Raw genomic sequence first — 16,327 nt, forward strand, 5'->3', positions numbered from 1 at the left:
TGGTAGGATTTTCGTAATCATTGGGCTTTTTTTAAGTGTTTTTAATTGTATTTTTGGCTTATCTTAATAAATATTTATTATTCACAGGTGATTCATTTCTTTTGGTATACTTCTTTTTCTCTGTAAGTTTTTTTAAATTTTGGCACAAAAAAGCTAGTTAAACGAGATATCTAATGTAGTTTTAGACAAAGTGTAGCTCTGGGCAAAATTAAAAATGAAGATCTGTCACTAGCTCAGAAAATTTAATATAAAACCACCTTGTAAAAAACGTTGACGTCCCTTGATTCTGGCGCTCTTTTTGGTTTTGCGCTGCGCTATTCCATTGCAAAGATTTTCCCATTTTCATCTTTTAGGCTGCATGTCCACGTTCAGGATGGCCGGCGGTATCGCCGGAGCGGCGAAGCCACTCAGCGCTAAGCCCCGCCCCCTTTTTGGACGCGATGATGCCGGATGTGTTAACTGTACACATCCGGGATCATCGCCCCCCTTCCATAGGGCCCTGTGTTATGCCTTGCGGGGACGCTGCGTCCCCGCAAGGTGTACGGACATGCTGCGATCTGAAAAGACGCGCAGCATGTCCGGAGTCGCAGGCCCGCCGCGTTCGGGTTTCCACGCATAGTGGACACGGGATTTCAAAAAATCCCCTCCACTATGCTGGAACATCTGGACGCTGCGTGTTTGACGCTGCAGCTCTGCGCAGCGTCAAACAAGCAGCGTTTACTGACCGTGGACACACACCCTTAGAGTGCAGTATGTGAAATTTTTGCTTGCAGTCCAAGACCACACAGTCAGTATTTGGTCAGTATTTTACATCAGGATTTGTAAGTCAAAACCAGAAGTGGGTGAAAAATGCAGAAGTGGTGACTTGATTCTATTATACTTTTCCTCTATTTATTCCACTCCTGATTTTGGCTTACAATTAAATACTGATGTAAAAAACGGACCCAATACTGTACGTGTGAATGTGGCCTAAGACAGTGTTTTTATAGAGTCTTCTCTGGGGTATGCAATTTCACTCCACCTAGTTACTGCCAATATCAGCATTAGTAGTCTAAGATTCGTGCACATGTTGGGTATTTGGCGAGTTTTTACCTCAGTATCTGTAAGCCAAAACCAAGAGTGGGTGATAAATACAGAAGTGGTGACGTGTTTCTATTATACTTTTCCTCTGATGGTTCCACTCCTGATTTTGGCTTACACATACTGATGTAAAAAAACTCAGCAAATACTCAATGTGTGGATATGGCTTAACAGTCTCACATGCTGCTAACATGGGATTGTCAGAATCTGGGAAGGAAAGGTGACAAGATTTTGAAGAACCACACAGTTGGACTACAAGCAAAAATTTCACAAACTGCATTCCAAAATTATCAAATGTGAATATCTACAATGGATGCAGCATAAAAAGGAAGGGAGCACCATAATCAGGGAAATCAGGGATTTTTACAAGGTATTAAACTGCATTGTTTAAGTAAGTAACGGGTCTTCATTCAAATATCAGGGGAACAAATCTAGAGGCATATGTCTCTCGTACAAATATATAAAATAAATTGATATACCTATGTAGTTCCCATGTACTATTATACCAAGACTAAATATTATCACCTTAAAGTATTGAAATTTTACCATGTGCTGTTATGCTAAAAAGTAATAGCATAACCTATGAGCAAATAAATCACAAAGCACCACTGTGGTTACCACAGGTCCCAGCATTGCGTCAAAGTCAGTAAATATGCACTACAACATTCAGGCACTACATGTCTCAGTATAATATGTAAATAAATACATGGTGAATGCAGGGCTGTACAGGAGGGCAAGTTTCTTCATCTAGGTATTACTGGGATAGAGGAGACAAAACATAGCTTGGCTGACAAAGTCAGAGGGACACAAGTCAGAGGGACAGGATAGAAGTGTCAGGAGGATGCTGCTTGTGGGGAAGGAAGCTGAACTGTATATTGACTGGCCGATGATGGCTGTTAGTGTAGGCTAGTGACACAAAGCAGTGGGCTGTAGGCAATTGCCTTCTAAGGCCTAGATCAGTCATCTGTTTTTCATGTACATGTTATGTCCGTGGTTTACACTGATGTACACATTAGGGCAGCACGGTGGCTCAGTGGTTAGCACTGCAGCCTTGCAGGGCTGGGGTCCTGGGTTCAAATTCCATCAAGGACAACATCTGCAAGGAGTTTGTATGTTCACCCCGTGCTTGTGTGGGTTTCTTCTGGGTACTCCGGTTTCCTCCCACATTCTGAAGACATACTGATAGGGAATTTAGATTGTGAGCCTCATCGGGGACAACGATGATAATGTCCGCAAAGCGCTGCGGAATATGTTAGCGCTATATAAAAATGAAGATTATTATTATAGTCTATGGAGCTGTTAACATATTTCTCTTTTGTTGTGGACCATGGGTCTGCAAAAAAATCATGGAGACATGTATTTTTTAATCTTCAACACGGACCAAAATTACCACCACAAATTCATGGGTCCATGAAAATCACTGACAGCACACAGATGTCATAACTGCGCTGTTCGTGTGCTATAGGTGATTAACATTGCAATGGATAGAAGCTTTGTAATGTATTTATTTAACTTTTCATGCTTGAAAATCACTGGTGAAACTCTAACTGTTTTTTTTGCATTCAAGGAAAGTCACTGACGTCTGAATGAGGCTTAAAGTTGGCCCTCGGCATGAGTGAAGGTGCACCACATCTGTCACAAACTGTACACTGCTATGATATAATTGGTGCTTCTTCTATCTTTCTCCTGTGCTATTTTTATTTTATACAATACCTAGAAAAACACATCTAATGTAGGTAGGAAATCCTGAAATGCACTTTTCAATGTTCCCTCAGCATTTTTTAACATGCATTGTACATATTACCAGTAGTAGGGCAGAAAGAACACAGATAGAAAAGACGAGTCTTGTAGGTTGGTTAATTACCTTTGATAATTAATTGCTACCACCTGTCCTATTTTCCAGAACCAAATTCCCTATTGGTGCTGCTGCAAGACATCAAGGAGACAGCTCTTGCATGCCCACAGCTTGAAGGGTTTTTGTGTGCAAAAGAGAAAAATATCAGATTAAATTGAATATTTCTATAAATTGTTTTACTAACATAGGCTTGTTTAAAAGTTACACAGCTAAACTATTAGCTGGGAGAGAAGGCAATATCAGGGCTTACTGAGAGACACTTAAAAGGAATCTGTCAGGGTGATCGAGCCCGAAAACTGCTTGTACAAGCAAATAGGTCTATGAAACATAAGGCAATCTGTGCCTTTACTTAAGCAATCTGTTGTTCTATTATTGAAGAAACAATGGACCCTATTCATCAAGATGGGTGATTTTCTGGCCGGTCTTGATAAGGGGGCGTGCTGAAGTCAGATGTTCCTGATTCATGAAGATGCACACGCCTCCATTCGCCATGCCAGAAATTTTACTCCAGTCTGTGATACATATTGCCACAACTTGTCCCATATTAAATGAGTTGTGTTGTCACTCTCCCACCCTGATTTGCCCATTTTGGTGGAAATGGGAAAAATGGCAAAAGTTGTAAAGTTTTCTCTCCTAGTCTTTTACTCTGAGTTGTGCAAAATGTTTTCAAAGCAATTTGCGTCAGAATTCTAACAAAATTGCTTTTGATTAATCAGGGTCAATGTTTTATTCCATTTGCAAATGAGGCTGAAGTGGTCTGGAGCTCCCCAAAATTTCTTTCAGCAGATATGCTAAATTCGGCCTTGAGATTCAATACAGCCTTCAGATGGGCCATTCAGGGTCCAATGAAGGGGCAATGCTTGTCAATGAATGTGGAGGTGGCATAAGAACTTAGAATAGGTAAGTACTGTTATGCTCAAAAGTTTACATACCCTGGCAGAATTTTTGCTTTCTTGCCATTTTTCCAAAGAATATGAATGATAACACCAAAACTTTATCTCCACTGATGGTTAGTGGTTGGGTGAAGCCATTTATTATCAAACTACTGTATTTTCTCTTTTTAAATCATAATGACAACCCAAGACATCCAAATGGCCCTGATCAAAAGTTCACATACCCTGGTGATTTTAGCCTTATAACATGCACAGAAGTTGACACAAATGGGTTTGACTGGCTACTAAAGGTAACATCCTCGCCTGTGACCTGTTTGCTAGTAATCAGTGTGTGTGCATAAAAGCTGAGTAAGTTTCTGGGATCCAGACAGACTCTTGCATCTTTCATCCAGCCACTGACTTTTCTGAATTGTGAGTCATGGGGAAAGCAAAAGAATTGTCAATTGATCTATGGGAAAAGGTAGTTGAACTGTATAAAACAGGAAAGTGATGCAAAAAGATATCCAAGGAATTGATAATGCCAGTCAGCAGCGTTCAAACTATGATTAACAAATGGAAAATCAGGGGCTCTGTAAAAACAAAACCATGGTCAAGTAGACCAACAAAAATCTTGTCCATGACTAATAGGAAAATTGTTCGGGATGCAAAGAAAAACCCACAAATCACATTAACTGAAATACAGAACTCTCAGAAAACTAGCGATGTGGCTGTTTCCAGATGCACACTAAGGAGGCACTTGAAGAAAAATGGGCTGCATGGTCGAGTCACCAGAATAAAGCCATTACTGCGCAAATGCCACAAAGTATCTTGCCTGCAATAAGCAAAACAGCACAGAGACAAGCCTCTAAACTTCTGGAACAAAGTTATTTGGAATGGTGAGACCAAAATTGAACTTTTTGGCCACAACCATTAATGTTACATTTGGAGAGAGGTCAACAAGGCCTATGATGAAAGAGTAAAAAGGTGGCACGGGGAGGTAGTCTTGGGCAAGTTCACTAAGCAATAGTCAGTGAGCACCCCGGCACCTTGCACATGAAAAGATAAATAAAGTCCCTTGTGCTGCATGTGCAGCATGCACCACAACACACTCACAGTCTCTGTCTAATTCCCCTCAGCTGCTGCCATGCCGGCTGCGCATTTATGAGCTCCGCAAATCACTTCAGAGATTAGGTATTTTTCCAACAACTTAACTTTACTAGACAGCAGCGTATTCATCTCACAGACAGCACAGTTCAAACACAGAGACATCTTCTTATCGCATTCTTCACATTAGCAGCACACAGGGCAATGTTTCCTGTATTTTCCCTTCCTCTGCCATACTGACAGACTCTAGTATCTCTGTCATTTCTCTCTCTTTAATCTCGGCGGTTACGGCCGTACCTCTAGCCAGACTCTGTCCTGTCTGCGCTTTCCTTTCCTCTGCCATCTGGGCAGCATCTTTGGACAGTTCATGTCCCATCTGTACCTTCAGCATCACCCGACAGTACTATTCTCCAGCCTGGGGTCCCTTACTGCCATCCGCAGCTTTACCCCCATGGCCTGTAACTGTTTCCTGCACTGCATGCACCCTGCCCTTAGGCAGGCTGCCCTGGAGTCTGCTTACAAACAGGAATTCTCCTTCCTGTATTTCCCTGCTCTGTGCTGCTCTGCTCCAACTCCTCTCTTCTGAGTAACCCCTTGCTGCCTGTGCCTAAACTTATACTATTATTTATCCTAGCCTCTATCTCTAATGTGCCCCCTTCTATTCTTATCCTGCTATTACTCTATGCTATTTCTATCCCTAATCCTAAACATATACACAGTACATGGCAAATACATGACATCACAGTACATAAACATTACATTTCACATTAAAGAACAATGAGGTGCCGCATGTGACACAGGTGAACAGCATACAGAAGAGAGAAGGTACATGATGGTCCCCGTCATCTCCTTACAAAAGGGACACCATTCCTACTGTAAAGCATGGAGGTGGATCGCTTATGTTTTGTGTATGTGTGAGATACAAAGGCATAGGAAACTTGGGCATAGTTGAAGGAAAGATGAATGCAGTACGTTATCAGCAAATGCTGGAGGAAAATTTGCACTCATCAGTCCGGAAGCTGCGCAGGGGATGTACTTGGAAGTTCCAACATGACAACAATCCAAAACACAAGGCCAAGTCGACCTGTCATTGGCTACAACAGAACAAAGTGAAGGATCTGGAGTGGCCATCTCAGTCTCATGTCCTCAATATCATTGAACCACTCAGGGGAGATCTCAAGTGCCCAGTTCATGCTAGACAGTCCAGGAATTTACAGGAACTGGAGGATTTTTGCCAAGAAGAGTCGGCAGCTTTACCATCTGACAACATAAAGAACCTCATCCACAACTACCGCAAAAGACTTTGAGCTGTCATTGATTGCCTGTAGAATGTAAGCTCGCAAGGGCAGGGTCCTCGCCCCTCTGTACCAATCTGTAATTGTTAGTTTGCTTACTGTAAGTGATATCTGTAATTTGTATGTAACCCCTTCTCATGTACAGCACCATGGAATCAATGGTGCTATATAAATAAATAATACACAGTATTAGGAAATGGTGTATGTGAACTTTTGATCAGGGTCATTTGGATGTTTTGGATTGTCATTATGATTTATAAAGAGAAAACACAGTAGTTTGACAATAAATGGCTTCACCCAACCACTAACCATGAGTGGAGAAAAAGTTTTGGAGTTATCATTCATATTCACACAACGGTATAATTTTCCTTTAGTTTAACCCCCTTCCTTGCTTTTAATAGTAATGTCTCCTCCCCCCTCATTGTAGATTGTATCCCCACTCCCTCAAGATGGCTGGACCATCATTGTAAATACACACCTGTACTTTGTGTCTTCCCCCACCTCTTTGTAGATTGCAAGCTCTCACAAGCAGGGTTACCTTATTTTGCTTTAATTATTGTATTGTTAACGTTGCTACTTCTGACTGTTGTGTATGAACTGTTAAACTGTAAAGTGCTGCAGAATATGTTGGCGCTATATAAATAAAGATCATTATTATTTATTATTATTAACCCCTTCCCGACCTTTGACGCCACGTAGGCGTCATGAAAACCCGTGCCAATCCGACCCATGACGCCTATGTGGCGTCATGGAATGATCGCGTCCCTGCAGATCGGGTGAAAGGGTTAACTCCAATTTCACCAGATCTGCAGGGACAGGGGGAGTGATACTTCAGCCCAGGGGGGGTGGCTTCACCCCCCGTGGCTACGATTGCTCTGATTGGCTGTTGAAAGTGAAACTGCCAATCAGAGCGATTTGTAATATTTCACCTAAAAATCTGGTGAAATATTACAATCCAGCCATGGTCGATGCTGCAATATCATCGGCCATGGCTGGAAAACCTAATCTTTCCCTCCCCACACCCACCGATCTCCTCCCCAGTCCTCCGTTATGTGGTCCGCCCCCCTAAGTCGTCCTGTCCGCTCCCCCGTCCTCCTGCCGGCCCCCCCGTGCTCGGATGCCACCCCCCCGTCCTCTGATCCACCCCCCATGCTCAGATCCCCCCCCCTCATACTTACCGAGCCTCCGGGCGTCCGTCCATCTTCTCCATGGGCGCCGCCATCTTCCAAAATGGCGGGCGCATGCGCAGTGCGCCCGCCGAATCTGCCGGCCGGCAGATTCGTTCCAGGTATATTTTGATCACTGCGATATAACCTATCACAGTGATCAAAATAAAAAAAATAGTAAATGACCCCCCCTTTATCACCCCCATAGGTAGGGACAATAATAAAAAAAAAGAAAATTTTTTTTTTTCTTTTTCCACTAGGGTTAGAGTTAAAACTAGGGTTAGGGTTAGGGGTAGGGTTAGGGTTAGGGCATGTGCACACAGTGCGGATTTGGCTGCAGATCCGCAGCGGATTGGCCGCGAATCCGCAGCGGATTGGCCGCGGATCTGCAGCGGATTGGCCGTGGATCCGCAGCGGATCGGCCGCTGCAAATTCATAGCAGTTTTCCATCAGGTTTACAGTACCATGTACACCTATGGAAAACCAAATCCGCTGTGCCCATGGTGCGGAAAATACCGTGCGGAAACGCTGTGTTGTATTTTCCACAGCATGTCAATTTTGTGCGGATTCCGCAGCGTTTTACACCTGTTCCTCAATAGGAATCCGCAGGTGAAATCCGCACAAAAAAACACAGGAAATCCGCTGTAAATCCGCAGGTAAAATGCAGTGCCTTTTACCTGCGGATTTTTAAAAAATGGTGCGGAAAAATCTCACATGAATCCGCAACGTGGGCACATAGCCTTAGGGTTAGGGTTGGAATTAGATTTAGGGTTGGAATTAGGGCTAGGGTTGGAAATAGGGTTAAGATTAGGCTTGTGGTTAGGGTTACGGATAGGGTTAGGGGTGTGTTGGGGTCACAGTTGTGGTTAGGGTTGGGATTAGGGTAAGGGTTGGGATTAGGGTTAGGATTAGGGTTAGGGTTGGAATTAGGGTTTCGGGTGTGTTGGGGTTAGGGTTGTGGTTAGGGGTGTGTTGGGGTTAGGGTTGTGATTAGGTTTATGGCTACAGTTGGGATTAGGGTTAGGGGTGTGTTGGGGTTAGTGTTGAAGTTAGAATTGAGGGGTTTCCACTGTTTAGGCACATCAGGGGTCTCCAAACGCAACATGGCGCCACCATTGATTCCAGCCAATCTTGCGTTCAAAAAGTCAAATGGTGCTCCCTCCCTTCCAAGCCCCAACGTGCGCCCAAACAGTGGTTTACCCCCACATATGGGGTACAAGCGTACTCAGGACAAACTGGGCAACAACTATTGGGGTCCAATTTCTCCTGTTACCCTTGCGAAAATAAAAAATGACTTGCTAAAACATAATTTTTGAGGAAAGAACAATTATTTTTTATTTTCACGGCTCTGCATTATAAACTTCTGTGAAGCACTTGGGGTTTGAAAGTGCTCACCACACATCTACATAAGTTCCTTGGGGGGTCTAGTTTCCAAAATGGGGTCACTTGTGGGGTGTTTCTACTGTTTAGGCACATCATGGGCTCTGCAAATGCAACGTGACGCCCGCAGACCATTCCATCAAAGTCTGCATTTCAAATGTCACTACTTCCCTTCCGAGCCCTGACGTGCGCCCAAACAGTGGTTTACCCCCACATATGGGGTATCAGCGTACTTACAACAAACTGGGCAACAAATATTGGGGTCCAATTTCTCCTGTTACCCTTGTGAAAATAAAAAATTGCTTGCTAAAACATCTTTTTTGAGGAAAGAAAAATTATTTTTTATTTTCACGGCTCTGCGTTGTAAACTTCTGTGAAGCACTTGGGGGTTGAACGTGCTCACCACACATCTACATAAGTTCCTTGGGGGGTCTAGTTTCCAAAATGGGGTCACTTGTGGGGTGTTTCTACTGTTTAGGCACATCAGGGGCTCTGCAAACGTAACATGATGCCCGCAGACCATTCCATCAAAGTCTGCATTCCAAATCGTCACTACTTCCCTTCCGAGCCCCGGCATGTGCCTAAAAAGTGGTTTACCCCCACATATGGGGTATCAGCGTACTCAGGAAAAACTGGACAACAACTTTTGGGGTCAAATTTCTCCTGTTACCCTTGGGAAAATTAAAAAATTCTGGGCTAAAAAAATATTTTTGAGGAAAGAAAACACATTTATTATTTTCACGGCTCTACGTTATAAACTTCTGTGAAGCACTTGGGGGTTCAAAGTGCTCACCACACAGCTAGATAAGTTCCCTAGGGGGTCTAGTTTCCAAAATGGGGTCACTTGTGGGGAGTTCCTACTGTTTAGGCACACCAGGGGCTCTGCAAACGCAACGTGACGCCCGCAGAGCATTCTATCAAAGTCTGCATTTCAAAACGTCACTACTTCCCTTCCGAACCCCGACATGTGCCAAAACAGTGGTTTACCCCCACATATGGGGTATCAGTGTACTCAGGAGAAACTGGACAACAAATTTTGGGGTCCAATTTCTCCTGTTACCCTTGGGAAAATAAAAAATTGTGGGCTAAAAAATCATTTTTGAGAAAAGAAAAATTATTTTTTATTTTCATGGCTCTGCGTTATAAACTTCTGTGAAGCACTTGGGGGTTCAAAGTGCTCACCACACATCTAGATTAGTTCCATGCGAGGTCTAGTTTCCAAAATGGGGTCGATTGTGTGGGAGCTCCAATGTTTAGGCACACAGGGGCTCTCCAAACGCTACATGGTGTCCGCTAATGATTGAAGCTAATTTTCCATTCAAAAAGCCAAATGGCGTGCCTTCCCTTCCGAGCCCTGCAGTGCGCCCAAACAGTGGTTTACCCCCACATATGGGGTATCATCGTACTCAGGACAAACTGGACAACAACATTTGGGGTCCAATTTCTCCTATTACCCTTGGGAAAATAAAAAATTCCGGGCTAAAATCATTTTTGAGGAAAGAAAAATAATTTTTTATTTTCATGGCTCTGCGTTATAAACGTCTGTGAAGCACCTGGGGGTTTTAAGTACTCAGTATGCATCTAGATAAGTTCCTTGGGGGGTCTAGTTTCCAAAATGGGGTCACTTGTAGGGGAGCTCCAATGTTTAGGCACACGGGGGCTTTCCAAACGCGACATGGTGTCCGCTAAAGATTGGAGCCAATTTTTCATTCAAAAAGTCAAATGGCGCTCCTTCCCTTCCGAGCCCTGCCGTGCGCCCAAACAGTGGTTTACCCACACATATGAGGTATCAGCGTACTCAGGACAAATTGCACAACAACGTTCGTGGTCCAGTTTCTCCTTTTACCCTTGGGAAAATAACAAAATTGTTGCTAAAAGATAATTTTTGTGACTAAAAAGTTAAATGTTAATTTTTTCCTTCCATGTTGCTTCTGCTGTTGTGAAACACCTGAAGGGTTAATAAACTTCTTGATTCTGGTTTTGAGCACCTTGAGGGGTGCAGTTTTTAGAATGGTGTAACTTTTGGGTATTTTCTGCCATATAGAACCCTCAAACTGACTTCAAATGTGAGGTGGTCCCTAAAAAAAATGGTTTTGTAAATTTTGTTGTAAAAATGAGAAATCACTGGTCAAATTTTAACCCTTATAACTTCCTAGCAAAAAAAAAATTTGTTTCCAAAATTGTGCTGATGTAAAGTAGACATGTGGGAAATGTTATTTATTAACTATTTTGTGTCACATAACTCTCTGGTTTAACAGAATAAAAATTCAAAATGTGAAAATTGAGAAATTTTCAAAATTTTCGCCAAATTTCCATTTTTTTCACAAATAAACTCAGAAATTATCGACCTAAATTTACCACTAACATGAAGCCCAATATGTCACGAAAAAACAATCTCAGAATCGCTAGGATCCGTTGAAGCGTTCCTGAGTTATTACCTCATAAAGGGACACTGGTCAGAATTGCAAAAAATGGCCAGGTCATCAAGGTCAAAATAGGCTGGGTCATGAAGGGGTTAATAGTATCCAGCCAATTGAATTGGCCATTGTTTTGCTGGGTTTGTGTGAATCAAATCTCAAAGATTTTAGGTTTTCCAGAATCATAAAATCCTGTGAAATTCGTTATCAATTTGATCTATTATGCATCGATTCACTCATCTCTATTTTCTGATTCAATCTTGTGGTGCTCACAATGCCGCTGAGTAGTTGGTGCCCATTATCGATAGTCTGATAGTTTGACATTATACTGACATGTATGACAGTATTTCCAAGGCTGTTCCTTATTGCACAATATTCTGAATCTCACTACCCTACATTAATGAATTTTAAGAAGTGTGTTTGCTTATTTTTTTATCTAGAACAAGAAATGTATGATAGTTTGTACAGACAAGTGTTTGTCTTACATTTCCAAGCAAGAGTCAAGTAGTTTAAACTAAGTAACCCCAAGTAAGAGATGAGTTATAAATATAAAATATAGTGATGGAGTAGGGTGACTTTTCATGTATTTCATCATATACAATGGTTGAGAGACATGTCTCCATCCATGAGTTTAACTCAGTCATGTCAATATGTTTTAATGGCTTATACAGAGCAAATCTTTTGAACATAGGCTATTCCCCTTTGAACTGGATACATCCCAGCATACAAATATTATTAAATGCAGAGCTGACTGGCCACTCACCATCACCATACTAATAAACTGTAATGCTATGCCCCTCAGGTCCTATACTACCATCACAGCAAGTCTTTACAGAGTGCGGCTACCTTGTCATGCATTTCCCTCTGCTATGTTACCAGCCAAACTCTTACGGCACTGAGCGGCTAAACCAAAAATTCAGTTCTCAAGTTTTCTTTTTTCTTGAAGTGTGCCCTTCAGCTTGATGGTTCAATAGGCAAGTGCTTGCACTGCCTAATGTTTGTACCCAAACTGACTGAACAGACCTGTATAGCAGCAGGAGGATGTTGATAGTTGCAGCAGTAAGACACAAGCAGCAGAAGATTTGGTAGTGTTGGAACTCGAGCAATGGAGGCTGTGTCTGGACAGGCACAACGCAGAGGTGCAAAGAAACATTAAAAGCTGATGTGCTTCCTCTGTAGGTACAGTGGCGTGCACGATAGTGCCCAACAAACCGGCAATGTAAATGCTGTATGCTGGGACAGTCTTAGATTTTATTTTATGGAATCAGATCAAGAAATATTGTTGTAAACTGTCCAGGGCTATGGCTCAGCTGAAGGCTAATGTTTCTTTTTGCCATGTATATTGTGCTGGTCTTGGATTTTTTTTTTCTTAGCCTAGTCTGCAAATTTTACCTTTAATAATATTTGGTTGTCAAAATATCTTTACTTTCTGTTAAGTTGAGCACTTGTCTCCTGTATAAGCTAGATATATCTGTGTTTCTACATAATCATCATTGAACTTTTAGATCTTATTTTGAAAGTCATCAAAGCTTCTAAGAACTTGAATGAAAACTGTGATGTGATCTAGAAATGATGCAAACATAAAAGTTTATTAGCACTACAAAAATATTAAAGATTTTTTATTGACTTTTAATCAAATGAGATTGCTAGCTAAATTGGCTGTGTTTTAGGATTTAGCAAGCGCAGGGTTATAGTTAATTATATCAAAAGAATGTTTCGTATTACATAAAGTGTAAGTGTGAGTCTGAACAAAGTATACCTTATTTTTGTCATTATTGGGTCTCTATTATATAAAACACAGTATAAATTATAGGTTATTTAAATTAATGTTTAAAGTTAATTTCACTTGGTTTATAAAAAAAACAAGTCAAATGCATATTGTATGGTCTTTTTATTATTAGCTTTCACAGACAAAACTCAATAGGGAGGAATTTAAAATGCATAGTTGTCAGTTTACATAGAATCGCAAACTCACTGTAAGTCGCTTTTACTCATTTGTTATGAACCATTTGTTTTTATGTAGCTCCATCAGGTTTGGTTGACAAGTGCATTTTTTTATTTAAACAAAGTCTACACTTTTTGGGCAAAAAAAGACATGCAAATTTGGTCTAATATTCAAAGGCATATTTGTATTCCTACTGAACTTCTCAATCAATAAGGTTTTAAAAATGTTAATGTGTAGAACCAATAAAATCATTAAGAAATGGCCCAAAGCAACAAATCTTGTTCTGCTTTTATCATAAAAAGGGGCTAAAAATGTAATCTTAAAGGATTCGATTTGTGTCTCCTTATTATTTTGCATTAGTTTTGATATATCTCTCCTGGTGTGTTTATCAGTACAGCACGCAAACTTTCACAAATACACTCCTCAACAATGAAATTAGCAACATCAAGAAGGAAAGGTCATGGAATTATGGAAATAACAGGATCAATAGACATGTTAATAATATGCAAACAATGAAAGCAAAAGTTTCAAACACCTCTATTTATTCGTACCTAGTATAAGCACCATGTAAGCAAATACATGCACTTACATACCTTGGCATGCTATTGATAAGATTATTAATGATTGTCTGAGGAATGTTCTGATGAATGCACTTGGGCAGCCATATCCACTGCTGGCAGATTCTTTAGGAATTACCCTTTAATGATGTCCTGAATGCTTAATGGGAAGCAAGACAAGGAGTCGCGAACAATAGGCAGTCTGACATTGTCATATTAAGAAACGATGCCTTGGACACTTTCTCGTTTCGTTGTGAAGGTCTTTTCATGGCATTGGTTACAAGATCTACAGACTACCCTTTGGCTATCATTGCATCCAAAACAAAAGTGGGACGCAACATTGAAGAGGATAGACCTCGATTCCAGCCTCAATTGTCGTATTGCTCTGCCCTATGACAGCTTTTGAGAAAGGTGGCTTTAGATTAATGGAACGCCTGTAGCTGTATCTCTGGCTTGTAGCCCAATGTCATGCAAATGCCTCATCTGTAGACACTGATGCCCTAGGCTTGGTATGTGAAAATAGCAATATAGAATGGATTACTGTGCACCATTCTTCTAATCTGATGAGATCATGGGGGCAATACTTTGATGAGGCCTTCACAAGGGAACCTCACACAGATACTAATTCTGAAATGATGTGGGGTGGCATAATGCACGGTAGCCAAACCCCTCTAGTTTTCATTTCAGGTACTCTAACAGCTCAGAGTTGCATTGATTTGGTTGTGGAACCAGTGGTATTACCATTTCTTCATAATGTCCCAGTAGCTGTTTTTCAATATGACAAAACCAGGCTGAAGGTTTCCTGAGCTACTGTGAGCACCTTACGCTACCTAAACATGCTATCATGGCCTGCAGTGTCTCAGGACTTGTCTCCCATCAAGAACATCTGGGACATTCTTGGTCGGGAATTTTAAAGGGAGCTGCCAGCAGTGGATCTTAATGATTTGTGTGCCAAGTTCATTCAGTGTGGCAGAACATTCCTCAGACACCATTAATAACCTCATCGATAGGATGCAAAGATGTGTATTTCTGCACGTAGCATTCATTCTTAATACTGAATAAATCGAGATGTTTTCAAAATTTTGCTTCCATTTTATTTATCATTTGCATATCATTAACATGTCTATTGATCCTGTGATTTCACACTTTTATCGCTTTTCCTTCTTGGTGTTGAAATTTCATTATTGAGGAGTGCATATGGTATCATCTTCACAAGTCTTAGCAATCAGTGTTGAATCAGTGAAACCTGCAAAACAAATGATCATGTAATCCACAAATATATATAAAGATAGATAGATAGATAGATAGATAGATAGATAGATAGATAGACAGACAGACAGACAGACAGATAGATAGATATTTGTGAATTTCATTATCTTGGAATTTTTTAAAGAATATTCTTACTTTATGTATATGTGTACATAAACTAAGAATATTCTAAAAAAAACCAAGTTAATGAAATCTGGTAAATGAATTAAAATTAACCCCTTCATGACCCAGCCTATTTTGACCTTAATGACCTGGCCATTTTTTGCAATTCTGACCAGTGTCCCTTTATGAGGTAATAACTCAGCAACGCTTCAACGGATCCTAGCGATTCTGAGACTGTTTTTTTGTGACATATTGGGCTTCATGTTAGTGGTAAATTTAGGTCGATAATTTCTGAGTATATTTGTGAAAAAAACGGAAATTTGGCGAAAATTTAGAAAATTTCGCAATTTTCACATTTTGAATTTTTATTCTGTTAAACCAGAGAGTTATGTGACACAAAATAGTTAATAAATAACATTTCCCACATGTCTACTTTACATCAGCACAATTTTGGAAACAACATTTTTTTTGCTAGGATGTTATAAGGGTTAAAATTTGACCAGTGATTTCTCATTTTTACAACAAAATTTACAAAACCGTTTTTTTTTAGGGACCACCTCACATTTGAAGTCAGTTTCTGGGTTCTACATGGCAGAATATACCCAAAAGTGACACCATTCTAAAAACTGCACCCCTCAAGGTGCTCAAAACCACATTCAAGAAGTTTATTAACCCTTCAGGTGCTTCACAGCAGCAGAAGCAACACGGAAGGAAAAAATGAACATTTAACTTTTTAGTCACAAAAATGATCTTTTAGCAACAATTTTGTCATTTTCCCAAGGGTAAAAGGAGAAACTGGACCACAATAGTTGTTGTCCAATTTGTCCTGAGTACGCTGATACCTCATATGTGGGGGTAAACCACTGATTGGGCGTACGGCAGGGCTCGGAAGGGAAGGAGCGCCATTTGACTTTTTGAATGAAAAATTGGCTCCAATCTTAAGCGGACACCATGTCGCATTTGGAGAGCCCCCGTGTGCCTAAACATTGGAGCTCCCCCACAAGTGACCCCATTTTGGAAACTAGACGCCCCAAGGAACTTATCTAAATGCATAGTGAGCACTTTAAACCCCCAGGTGCTTCACAAATTGATCCGTAAAAATGAAAAAGTACTTTTTTTTTCACAAAAAAATTCTTTTAGCCTCAATTTTTTGATTTTCACATGGGCAACAGGATAAAATGGATCCTAAAATTTGTTGGGCAATTTCTCCTGAGTACACCGATACCTCACATGTGGGGGTAAACCACTGTTTGGGCACATGGTAAGGATCGGAAGGGAAGGAGCG

Source organism: Ranitomeya variabilis, chromosome 3 (genome assembly GCF_051348905.1).
Source record: "Ranitomeya variabilis isolate aRanVar5 chromosome 3, aRanVar5.hap1, whole genome shotgun sequence".
Lineage (NCBI taxonomy): Eukaryota > Metazoa > Chordata > Amphibia > Anura > Dendrobatidae > Ranitomeya > Ranitomeya variabilis.